Genomic DNA, 13,790 nt, shown 5'->3' on the forward strand with positions numbered 1-13,790 from the left:
ACAGACAGATGCAGAGATTCTCTCACTCCCTTATGAGCTGATACACGCTCCGGTGCAGAAATGACTGCCACTTGGAGGCCCAAGAGATAAAAGAACAATACTTTACTCTGACTGACAGGAAGGGATCTGCGCTACCGTCTTATGACTACCAAATTGTTGTTCCCAGCTTTGTAGATATTTCGTCGATTCAAAAGATTCAGTAGGCGGAAGAATGTCTAGGCTTTTTATCGGGCTGAAATATTTTGAATGAACGCAACAAGCCGTCTTGTTTGCTCGATTTGGAATAAATGCCGTGCACAGTGTATGGCGGAGCAGATAAATGGAATGTGTCATCGCCCGTTGACAGGCTAAATGAAGGGTATCAAAGCGTGGGAGCTCGGCATAAAGAGCCAAATTCAGCACATTGAAAAGAGGCTCACCCTTGAACTTATTGGATCATTGTCAGTGAAGGAATTCATTCATCTCCATGTGTGGTGATACCTGTGTAAGATCTATGCTGAGACCGTGGAGAGAGAGAGAGAGAGAGAGAGAGAGAGAGAGAGAGAGAGAGAGAGGAGGGAGAGGTTGCCCCCTAGCTAATTGGGAGCTCACCCTTCTTTGGTCAGGAGCTCACCTCTGTGCTTTGACACCTCAGAGGAGGGCAGGTGATGGGTCACCAGAACCCATAGGGTCACCAGAACCCATAGGGTCACCAGGGCCAATAGGGTACCAGGGCCCACAGGGTCCATAGGGTCATAGGGTGACCAGAACCCATAGGGTGACCAGGGTCCACAGGGTCACCCTTACCCACAGGGTCCATAGGGTCAACCAGGTCCCATAGGGTTACCAGGGCCCATAGGGTCACCAGGGTCCATATATTCACCAGGGTCCATAGGGTCTACCAGGGCCCATAGGGTCACCAGGGTCCATATATTCACCAGGGTCCATATATTCACCAGGGTCCATAGGGTCACCAGGGCCCATAGGGTCAACAGGGCCCATAGGGTCACCAGGGCCCATAGGGTCATCAGGGCCTATTCGACTTCATGAAACAGGAGCACCTGCAAAGGGTTACAATTATCAGAGGCTTATCCAAAGCAAATCTTCAAATTACATTCTAAATCAACAGTGGTCTCAATCCTGCCTTTCTTAAAAATAAAAAAAAACATTGATTCTGTGGATCAATGGTTAGCTGTGCCTTCAGTATGAACCAGGGACCAGGGCCTGAGAATCACACAGTAGATACAGCTGAAGTCGAAGTTTACATACACCTTAGCCAAATACATTTAAACTCAGTTTCAAACAATTCCTCAGTTAGGATCACCACTTTATTTTAAGAATGTGAAATGTCAGAATAATAGGAGAGAGAATGATTTATTTCAGCATTTATTTATTTCATCACATTCCCAGTGTGTCAGAAGTGTACTGTCATGACGTTGGCCTGGGGTTAGGTTTATGACTGTCATAAATACCTCTTCCCCCCTGTTTCCTCTCTCTACCCTACTGATGTTACATTTGCAAACCCCTTGGTTAACATAGAAACATGAACATCAGAAGGTGGGGGGAAATGAACTATATTCTGGTAATCTGAACAATTGAACATATGCGGTGGTACTTAATGAATATGATGTCAGTTCGGTTGTCATCTGAGACATTCTCATCAATGATAAGATGACATAAACTCTACAGTGGAAAGTCTACACATCAGAGTTATCGGATTCACATGGAATCGTTGTTCAATTTAAATGTTTGAATATGAAATTATTCGTGATGGGATGAAATGTGATTTTAGCTTCTAAAATGTGAGATTTGGGTTTTCATAAGGTAGGGCTCTGCTCAATCAGTGGCCCGCCCCTGTGAAGGGACATGGGCTATACAACTTTTCAATCACGCCCTCCTCTCCCTTCCTATATAAAGCCTTGACGACAATATAACCTCCTGTTCCGAGGATGTGAGGACGACGGTCTGATGTCAGAATGGTTCAGATAATAACTACAGAATGAAGCCAACATCAGCGTGAGCTTTGGTTGCGAATGGTATGAACTTTGAACTCTTATTCACCTTAGAAGTGATACCTCCTAGCCGTTGAGTTAGCAACAGCAGCTGCAAACGCAGGTTAGGAAGGAACAGACAGAGTATGCTGTCTATCACACAACGGCGTTACTACAACGTATCCAATTGACCACCAGAAACACTCTTCAAAGGACTCGGTTTGGCAACACGGCCTTCCATCTTACCACCAACCTACTGAAGCGCAGCTCAGAGTAAATATTTATTGCATTTTCCTTTCCCAAATGGGCGGTAATTTAGAATGCATAAGATATTGTATTTACGATAGCACAGCTTCGCCCTTTGTTCCTCAGTCTTCCCGCTCTTTCACTCAAACCCAGCCCCTTTTCTTTTGTGTAAGCTGTTTAAGCTGTCATATCTGTTCCGCCCGCTAGGGACGTTTTCCTTTATGACGTAATTTGTAATCAAGTTATGATTTAATTATGTTTATGTGTAATTCTGTGTGATTAGTTAGGTATTTAGTAAATAAATAATTAAACCCAATTTAAACCCAGCTTTTTTATGCTGGTTTTGGAGCAGTGGCTTCTCCCTTGCTGAGCAGCCTTTCAGGTTATGTCAATATAGGACTCGTTTTACTGTGGATATAGATACTTTTGTACCTGTTTCCTCCAGCATCTTCACAAGGTCCTTTGCTGTTGTTCTGGGGTTGATCTGCACTTTTTGCACCAAAGTAAGTTCATCTCTAGGAGACAGATCACGTCTCCTTCCCAAGCGGTATGATGGCTGCGTGGTCCCATGGTGTTTATACTTGGTTACTATTGTATGGACAGATGGACGCGGTACCTTCAGGTGTTTGGAAATTGCTCCCAAGGATGAACCAGACTTGTGGATGGCTACAATATTTTTCTGAGGTCTTGGCTGATTTCTTTTGATTTTCCCATGATGTCAAGCAAAGAGGCACTGAGTTTGAAGGTAGGCCTTGAAATACATCCACAGGTACACCTCCAATTGACCCAAATTATGTCAATTAGCCTATCAGAAGCTTCTAAAGCCATGACATCATTTTCTGGAATTTTCCAAGCTGTTTAAAGGCACAGTCAACTAAGAGTGTATGTGAACTTCTGACACACTGGAACTGTGATACAGTTACAGAATTTTAACTGAAATAATCTGTCTGTAAACAATTGTTGGAAAAATTACTTGTGTCATGCACAAAGTAGATGTCCTAACTGACTTGCCAAAACTATAGTTTGTTAACAAGAGATTTGTGGTGTGGTTGAAAAACGAGTTTTAATGACTCCAACCTAAGCGAATGTAAACTTCAACTGTATTTGTTCCATGACTTAGATACAATACTATCTAAGTGTTTACTGAAAGCAGTGGTCTGAGGGTCCAACCAGGCACACGCATTTCACTTATTCTACGTCTACTTATATTGTACTGTATGAACCGTTCAAAATTACAGCAAATTTTACATTTGGACACATACTCCCTCATAGCATGGGCAGGTTAAACTGAGCAATCACACAGACAACAACAAATGTCTCAAAAACAATGTTGAGGGAGGCCCAGCCAAAACATTTCATCTGGAGCTGGTCTGTCTGTGAGTGTGTGTCTGCACAAGCCTTGCAATTATTGTACCCCTGAGTCCCTTTATAAAGCAGGCCTTCCCATGGCTTTGCGTTGCATGGCGCATTAGTCACATCCTGTCAGGGAGGCCTGGTGAAGACAGGGCCATTGATCCTTTAATCGATGTCATAAAGTAGCGCGTGATCTGACGTCCATGATTATAGACACATATGTACTGCAGGGAGCAGAGACCTCTTCAGACAGGCTGATCTGACAGACAGACATACGTCATGAGCTAAAATGCGGCCAGAGCTGCGTTGACCTGAAAAGACAGATGATGTCTGGGGCTGTCTTCACAGACCGGGAAGACCTGGTGGTCTTGGGTCGGGGGGTTGAGGAGGTCGGGGTAGGGCTGAATCAAAGAGACGTTGGGGTAGGTTAGGGGGGTTGATCAGGGCCTTCCCTGACAAGTCCTGACAAAGGGACTGGGGCTTTTCTCTTGCTGCCACACAGTCTCAGTACTCTGTCTTCTCTGCTTGGCCCCAGACACCAGGCCAGTGGTGTCATTCAGTTCAAAGTCTACCAGAACAATGAACAGCAATTAGGAGCTTAGGGGGGAATCTAACATGTCAAAGGGCTGATGGATACTGAAAGATCTGACTAAAGGCTCCTCTGAAGACATGTTGGGGATTTCAGTTCAGAAAAGTAGGGGAATACAGTTAATCAGGGATAATGGAAGTGTCAGGAGTGCCTAGAGCAGTTGGGATCAGGGCAAGGCTTTCTCTCCATTAGTGTAATTCATTCTGGTGATAGGTGGTCGTGTAGTAAGGACATTCAATGATATCCTTATGGCAGAGTAATCAGTGTTCCTGAATGTTGATTATAATGTATGATCTGGATGAGGTGACACCTTTACGGTTGGTTGCCAAAATATACTGTATTTGAATTTCCGGTTAAGGGACTGTTTCTGTACTTGAGTGTTGGCTGAGCCTGACAGATGATCCTTGAGACACACCCTAGATGACGTTTCACCCCCGCTCTGAAAAGAGAATCCCAGCATCTACATCCCCCCACCTCTCAGTACAGACAAACATGTAGACCTACATATACCCCCAGTGTAGTGTAGTACTATTTTCTGTGTCCCAAATTGCACATTATTACCTATATAGTCTGTTACTTTTTGACCAAGTAGTGCAATATATATGGAACAGGGTGCCATCTGGGTCCGCAGAGTCCCTTCCACTCTAGTCGTGTCCACGGGTCCTGTGACTGTCTTTGTCTGAGCCTAATGTAACAGAAACCTTGTCTAGCCTGACTGGCTACTGCCTATAATCCTCAGAAACATCCAGCTGAATCAATCAGAAACCTGAGAGGGGACAGTCCCCCGTCCGTCCCCCTGTTAATGTTTGTGGAGGGAGGCTTCTCTGAATCCATTAAACAATCGGGGTCTGAGCACATACACACACATACTACACCCGATCTCAACCGGTTGGCCCGAGCAGAGGCATTGGGTACTTAGTTTGTTTGTCTGTGTGAGTTTACAGTGCAGCCCTTAGGGAATGCCAGCGTCTCGCCTGACCCCAGACAAGAACCTGACCCTGAGGGATGGGGTGACTGGCTGGACTGACATGGTGGACGTGTGGTTATGATACACAGACAAGGCGTGCTGCAGCTGCTTCAGTCTCCATTCAGAAGATGTTCCTCTCATCTCTCAGCCCCAGATACTGGAGATTCCTGCACATAGAACTTCAAACCAATCTGTGGAGTTGATGAGATTTAAGGAGATGACTGACCACACGACTCTGACTGGGCCTTAGTTACGAATAAGCAAAAATAAAAGTTTGTGTTCGTATTTGCTTTATAGCGCAATTGACAATTAAAGGCAATGCTCCCGCGGTCGCAGAGACTGTATTCATGGTAAATGTTGCATATGTCGGGCTCAATCGGGAATTCCTTTTACATTTTAACGCGGATCTTCCGCAATACTTTAGCTATACGGTTTGAATCCAGCCCTGGGAAAGTATTTAGAGAGTAGGACAGCTATGTCTAGGTCTCCACTTCATCATCAGACACATGTTCAGTTGAATCCCTGCTGTCTGTCTACCTGGGATCAACCACCAGCCAAATGGCTTTTGCACTCACCAGTTTTGCGTCCCAAATGGCACCCAATGTAGTGCACTACTTTTGACCAGGCCAGTAAAGGCTCTGCTCAGAAGTAGTGCACTACAGGGAATAGGCGGCATCAAGTCACTATTATTATTATTATTATTATTAGTCACATGCAAGTCACAAGGTCCGATTCTCAAGTCGAGTCCCAAGTAGAACGGGTCAAGTCTTTGAGTTAAGTCCAAGTCGCGCATTCTACGAGCACGTCAAGTTGGGTCAAACGTTTTTTTTCAAGTCAAGTATCAAGTAATGTAAAAATCTATACAAGCAATGATTTGTTGAATTACAAATCATTTTCTATTTATTGAGGCTACCAGACAGCCATTTTCATTATTTTATCTTCAACATATTTTGATTGTGTAATAATTCATTTTGACAACAGATTCCAAATGCATAAATACATTATCAATTTAAAGCAATGTATAGTCCTATGCTAGTAATTGTTGCTTGATGCCCAGTTGCTGGTGAGCTTGCAAAAGTAAAGAAATTCATATTCTTGATCACCAAACTATTTTTGGAGTTGCATATTTATTTATGGAAATCCTCTCTCCCTACAACTTGATGTTTGCGCTGCACCGATCCAAATCAGCAATCTCTTCACTAGCTCAGTGGTTGTCAAACCTTTTGACCTGCAACCCCCAAAATGCAGTTGTTCAAAGCTTGCGACCCCCTTGCACGTGCGTTTTTGCGCACACAATGGCTGCGTAAATGTAGCCTGTAACTACAGCCATAAACATGCATTTTCATAACTGTAATTTATATGGATAATAAATGATAAATGTAGGCCTACTTTGTTAGTGTCAGGCAAAGCCAGAGAAAATTAGAACAAGTCCTTTCTGGTCACTAATCTGGATATGCATGCCGCTTTTCTGCGCCAACGCTGGTTATTGGTCAACTTTTTGGTTCTGAAGCACAGTTGATATGTTTTTGAGACAACAAACCAGTATATACAGTATATATATATATATAAAATACAAATGTTAGGCTATATGTAGCCTGTTAAAATATGTATGAAAAAAATATATATATATTTTTCCCATTCAGGTTCCCACTGGCTGTGATGAATGTCATTCATTGGATGTAACCCACTGGGTGATACTTGAAATGTGATGCAATCTAACGTTTTGTTCAGTAAACAACTTGAACCTGACATGACTGTGCTTTCATGACACGGTGTCAGAAGTCAAAACGGGATAAACTACTTTACAAGGAAGTGAATAGTTAGCTTCGTTAGGTTGGGAGAAACCTCACGAGAGTTAACAATGGCAACGTTTCCACCTTCAGAGGGGTTTCACTTTGAAAAGACGAGTGAATGGCCTGAGTGGAAACAGCATTTCATGTGTTATCGAACGTCTACTAAGCTAACACAAGAGGATAGTGACGTGCAGTTTAAGCTCATTGATATATACCCAATGGGCAAAGAGGCAGAAAATATCTTCAAATCTTTCGTATTTCGGGACGAGGATGATGTGTAGGACACGGCCATGGGTGAAACCAACAAGATGGTGAGGTCCATTTAAGTTATTTTACTCTACGAACTGTCTGAACACTGTGATTATGTGGGAACTGAGGAAGAATGCATCCGTGACAGGATTGTCATAGGACTGAGAGATAAATCACACTGACCAGAGCAATTCAAACGGCACGTAACCACAAGCTAATTAAGAGTCAGAATACAGAGCAGTCATGTGACAAGCAAGTGGAATAGCTGGAGTTTGTCACGGGACCAATGGCAGAGGGTTCAAGTAAGAGACATTCAAACAGAAACGAGCACAGGTCAATGATGATAAGACAATGGAGTAGATGCAATAGAGTCAGTATTGCTTGCCCAGCTAAAAATGCTGAAGGTCAGAAATGAAAAACAACGGGGCAGTTTGCTGCTGCTTGCCAAACTAAAGTGATGCATGAAGTGACAACAGATCTAGACACAGAGTTGAAAACAGTTTTTCTTTAATCAGTCCAGAGTGAAAGGGAGACTACACCATCTTGGCGAGTTCATTTGAAGATTGAAGGAAGTGCTTAATTTCCAGATAGATTCAGGGGCGGACGCTACTGTCATATCAGAAGTAAGCTACCATAGCCTGGAAAACAAACCAAAGCTATGCAAAACAAATGTCACCCTGAGCAACCCAGGAGGAGTACTACAGTATGTAGGCCAGTTGAAAACCAAAACTATAGTGAAGAATAAGAGGTTCAACTTGAACATCTTCAGGGTCAGCAGAGCTATGGGAGACAATCGGCGCACAGCCATAGCAATGGGCCTGCTCAAGGGAATCGAGGAAGTGAGAGAGAGCATGGTTCAGTGGGCCTCTTGAAATGTGTGCCACTGACTATAGTACTGAACGACACTGCAGAACCATACAGTGCCAATTGACCAGGAGAGTACCCATCCCATAGCTCCCAAAAGTTGAAAAGGAGCTGGATAGAATGGGATAGCTTGGTGTGATAGAGGAAATATCCAGGCCTACTCCATGGTGTGCTCCGATGGTACCGGTTGTCAAGGAAAATGACAACATCCGCATCTGTGTGGTCCTACAGCGGCTACATGAGGTCGTGGTGCGTGGGGATTACGTACTGCCAACGTTGCATGACATCATCCCAGAGCTGACAGGTGCCAGTTTTCTCCAGTCCGGATGCTACGAGTGGGTTTTGGCAAATTCCCCTGGATGAAACTAGCAAGAAGCTAACAACCTTAATTACGCCATTCAAAGAGATACTGCGTTCGCAGACTTCCCTTTGGAATAAACAGCACACACAAAATATTCCAAAAGAAGATGACGGCGCTGTTGAGTGGCCTGGACGGAGACCAATGCTACATGGGTGACGTTTTAGTTTATGGACGCTCAAAGGATGAGGACGACCAGAGGCTAGCAGAAGCCTTCAGAGTGATAAAAGCTTCAGGACTGAAGTTGAATAAGGAGAAATGCCATTTGAACCAAAGTGAGCTCACTTTCGTCGGACACTGGATCAGCAAGGATGACCCAAAGAAAATAAGGGCAATTCAAGAACTGAACATAACACAGAACATAACAGATACTAGGCATCGTTAACTATTGTATCTAACAAGGCAAGTCAGTTAAGAACACATTCTTATTTACAATGACAGCCTAGAAACAATGGGTTAACTGCCTTGTTCATGGGCAGAATGGCAGATTTTTACCTTGTCAGCTCGGGGATTTGATCTAGCAAACGTTCAGTTACTGGCCCCATGCTCTAACCACTAGCTTACCTGCCGCCCCTATCTATGCAGATACTTATGGTTCCACTGAACTGCGGCCACTCAAAAAAAGACTTACGAAGCAAGACGTTGTCTGGTCCTGGGGGAGAAGCCAAGACAAGGACTTCAGAAAAGTGACGGGCATGCTAGTGTCAGCACCAATACTAGCATTCTACAACGTTTCCAGACCCACAGTCGTGAGCGCTGATGCCAGCGGTTATGGCATTGGAGGAGTACTTTTACAAGAGCATGAAGGGAAAATGCTGGTGGTTGCCTTCTGCTCACTTACCCTTTCTCCTACTGAGAGAAGATATGCCTAGATAGAGAAGGAGTGCTTGGCATCAGTTTGGGCATGTGAGAAGTTCTCACGTTACCTGTGTGTCCTAGCGTCTTTCAAACTGCTAACAGACCATAAACCATTGGTGTCATTGTTTAACTACAAAAACCTGGATGAGGTCCCTCTGCGCTACCAGCGATTGCTTATCATAACGATGAGGTTCAGCCCCAAAGCTGAGTAAACCCCAGGCAAGATGCTGCTCCTTGCCGACACACTCTCCAGAGACCCGTCGGTCTGCCTAGAGAGCTCAGAACTGGAGGAAGTCGCAGCCTTCGTCTCGGCAGTGAACGGGCAAAGACCTTTTTCATCACAGAAGCGTCATCAGATTGCGCAAGGAAATACAGATGTGCACAAGGCACATATGTCCAAAACACATCAAAACAGTGGCCGAGACCTACTTTAGCGAGCCAGTCAATGCCTACAATACCTCAAATAAATAAATAAAAATACCTACTTTAGTGAATCAGATGGACTACCGAGAGAGAATCGTGATTCCGAAGGTTGTGAGAAGCGAGATTCTCAGCAAGATCCACGAGGGTCACCAGGGCCTCACAAAGTGCAGGGAACGTGCTTGACTCTCAGTGTGGTGGCCGGGAATCAGCATGGACATAAAAGACAAAGTGAGTCAGTGCAAGCAGTGTCAAACTACCAAGCCATCGCACCGCAAAGAACCGTTGATAACGGCCGAGTTGCCAGACAGACCTTTGCAACGCATCGCAGACGATCTATGTGAGGTTGACAGATCTGGTTGTTGTCGATTACTTCTCAAGATTCATAGAAGTGGTACACATTCTAGATGCATCAAGCAAAAGAGTAATCGGGAAGCTGAAGATTCGGGAGTTTTGGAATAGCTGAGGTCTTGGTGTCAGATAACGCAAGGGAGTTCACATCTTCCGAGTTCCAGTCCTTCAAGGAAGAGTATGGCTTTGATCACGTGACGTCCAGCCCTCACTTCCCACAAGCTAATGGTGAAGCTGAGAGAGCGGTCCAGACGGCAAGAAAATCTTAAAGCAAGAAGATCCCTTTCTCGCTCTTCTTACCTACAGAGCGACACCGATTGCGGCTACAGGCTATAGCCCAGCACAGCTACTCATGGGGCATCAGTTATGGAAAACGCTTCCAAACCTAGCAAAGACCCTAGAACCTAGGTGGCCTGACTTGAAGAAAGTTGTCAAGCAAGAGTCTGAGGCAAAATAATCCTACAAGACCTACTACAACAGGCGATACGGAGCCAGACCCCTGCCACTGTTACAGCTGGGTGAGTCTGTGTGCATGAAGTCAAAAAAAGACAAAAAAAGGTTAAAAAATTTAAAAAGGAAAGTACATTGAGACTTTGATTTTAGTTTGAAATTAACACTCAAAAGTTAAAGTTGTTATTATTGAAACTATAAACAGTTTTAATTAAGCATCGTGACAAGTTAATACGTTTCATTTGGAACTACTTTAGAAGAAGGGAGATGTAATGAACGTCATTCATTGGATGTAACCTGCTGTGGGCATTACTTGAAATGTGACGCAATGTAATTTGTTCAGTAAACAAATTGAACCTGACATGACTGTGTGCTTTAATGACACTGGCAACCCCCCAAAACCTTCTCCCCACTTTAAGAACCACTGCGCTAGCTCACCCGACCTGTGTTGATTGACAGGTTGCTGGTCCAATCAGAGGGCCGAGTGTGTGTTACACTAGCCAATCTGTTGCAAGTGTTTTTGCAAGTGCGTGTGCTGCAGCTACTGTCTCTGGCTAGCTGGAGAGTAATCCATGGAGACTGTGCCACAAAATGAGTGTCGAAATATTACAAAACCTGCCCAGATGATTTCAAGGCATCTGTCTCAAGTCAAAGTCGAGTCCCGAGTCTTGAGGCTCCAAGTCCAAATCAAGTCCCAAGTTATTTTATTTTCCATCAAGTCGAGTCTGACTCAAGACCACACCTCTGGAAATAGGGTGCCATTGGCATACAGATCCTGTCCCCCTGGATGTAGCCACCTGGCGCTCACCAGGCCCACTGAAGGGGATAAATATAAACACAACAACAGAACAGTCACAGAAACATGTCATCATACCACAGCAGCATAACAACTCATAAATCGGGATCAGCATGAACACGCCTGTGAATCCCCCTGTCACCCACCACGTGTGTTCTACACTGGAGATTGATGTCCTGACTGCCAATGTATTTCCCTCAGTCAACAAATATAAACAGGCAATAGACAGTATGTGGGTCTTTGAATGGGGCCTGCTCAGATGCAGGGAGGGGGAATGTGTTACTGATGTCATGATGATGGCTGGTAATGAGGGCTAGATGTATCATACAGTGCATAGAGCCTGTGTCCCTCATGGCATCCTATTCCCTATATAGTGCACTACTTTAGACCAGGGCCCAAAGGGACAACGCAGATACACAGTCTGGTACCTAGAGCAGAAACCACATACTGTAGGTCTACTGTACTTCTATATTCTACGAAACACACTTTAGGGGGCTAGGAGTGGCCATCTGATTACAGTAAAGGACACAGCAAAATGTCCTTAGGACACAGCAAAATGGCCAGTGTCGATTTGTCAGTGTAACATTTCTAGTGTTGATTCAGAAGTTAAATTCACTCTGTAAAAGTTCAATTGGTGTAAAATAACCACCAGTGGTGGTGTTAATAACCAGAGTTATTTTATTTTTTTACATTGGGGCGAGTAAAATAGTCTCATCAATACCACACCCATCATTACCATAGTTAGGATAGTTAGGATTGTTTTTAATGTTGATGTTTTTGCATGTACATTGATTGATTGATTGATTAATCTTATGCTACTCAAAGATAAATAACATACGTTGTTCTAAACTAATCCAATCAGTTAGTTAAATATACTGCACCCGTTACTGAAATGGTTGTTCCAATTGAAATGGTTTGTGTAGTCTTCGTAATGTTTCAAACCCCTGAAAGTCTTTCTGAATGCAAATTGTGGGTGAATACAAATTCAGCATAATGTGACTTGCAGGCCTGGTGTGTCCTAACACCACTGTGTTACCTGTAAAAATTGTAACTTGTTTATATGGTATTTTACTGACAGACGGTTAGTTACCTGTAAGTTAATGTATGCAAATTCCAAAGAAAGTTTGGTTTAACAGTACATTACTGTAAAGAAGTGGGTGGTAATGCTATAATTCACTCAAAAAGGCACCATGAGTAATGTGCAAATTAGGCTTTACACCATACACTATTAAAACAACATCCAAAATTACTTACTGTAACAATGCTTTTGTTTAACACTAATAGGAGTTAACTCTAGATCAATACTAGTGTTGAATACAAATAACACTGAGTGTTAATTACCCCATACATTTGAGTAACACTGGCAAGAGTAATGCAGTGGTCATGGCATGTTACATTAACACTCAAAATGTAACACTATAATCAGAGTACTTTTTACACTGTAGACCGTATGTATTCCGAGACAGCTAAAACGGGATCTTTAAGCATTGACTTAACTGGAAAATGTACTGTGTAGACTTTCACCTCAGATTTGGAAGGATGGACGATTGGCTGATGTTTACTCTACGACAACCTCCCACTTCCCTCCATCAGCCTCTTTTCTCTTTTAGCCCCGTTGTTCCGACTGCTTGTTTTCCAGTGTATATCCATCCTACTCCTATATATCCTACATCCCAGCAGGCTGGTTCCATTTCTCTGGACACGTTGACATGAGAGGTCAGATGTGTATATTTGATTAAGGGCGCCACTCAACGCTGGAGAAGATACACCAACACTCCTTTCATCCCTCTTTCCTCCCTTTTTCCTCTCCTCTTCCTTCTCCTCCTCCCTTCTCTCCTAACTGCCACTACTGTATGAGGTCATAAATCTTAGTGAGGAGGAAGTGGGTCCTCTGAGGTTGACCCTGCGTACACACAGCACTTCCTCTGTCTACCTCACTTCGCTGAGCACTCACTAGGGACACACACACACACACACACACACACACACACACACACACACACACACACACACACACACACACACACACACACACACACACACACACACACACACCTACCTACCTACAGTTGAAGTCAGAAGTTTACATTCACATAGGTTGGAGTCATTAAAACTCGTTTTTCAACCACTCCACACATTTCTTGTTAACAAACTATAGTTTTGGCAAGTCGGTTTGGACATCTGTGTGCATGACACAAGTAATTTAGCCAAAAATGGTTTATTTCACTTATAATTCACTGTATCACAATTCCAGTGGGTCAGAAGTTTACATACACTGAGTTGACTGTGCCTTTAAACAGTTTGGAAAATTCCAGAAAATTATGTCATGGGTTTAGAAGCTTCTGATAGGCTAATTGACATCGTTTGAGTCAATTGGAGGTGTACCTGTGGATGTATGTCAAGGCATACCTTCAAACTCAGTGCCTCTTTGCTTTACATCATGGGAAAATCAAAAGAAATCAGCCAAGACCTCAGAAAAAAGATTGTAGGCCTCCACAAGTCAGGTTCATCCCTGGGAGCAATTTC

Source organism: Oncorhynchus nerka, linkage group LG9a (assembly GCF_034236695.1).
Source record: "Oncorhynchus nerka isolate Pitt River linkage group LG9a, Oner_Uvic_2.0, whole genome shotgun sequence".
In the NCBI taxonomy this organism is placed as follows: domain Eukaryota; kingdom Metazoa; phylum Chordata; class Actinopteri; order Salmoniformes; family Salmonidae; genus Oncorhynchus; species Oncorhynchus nerka.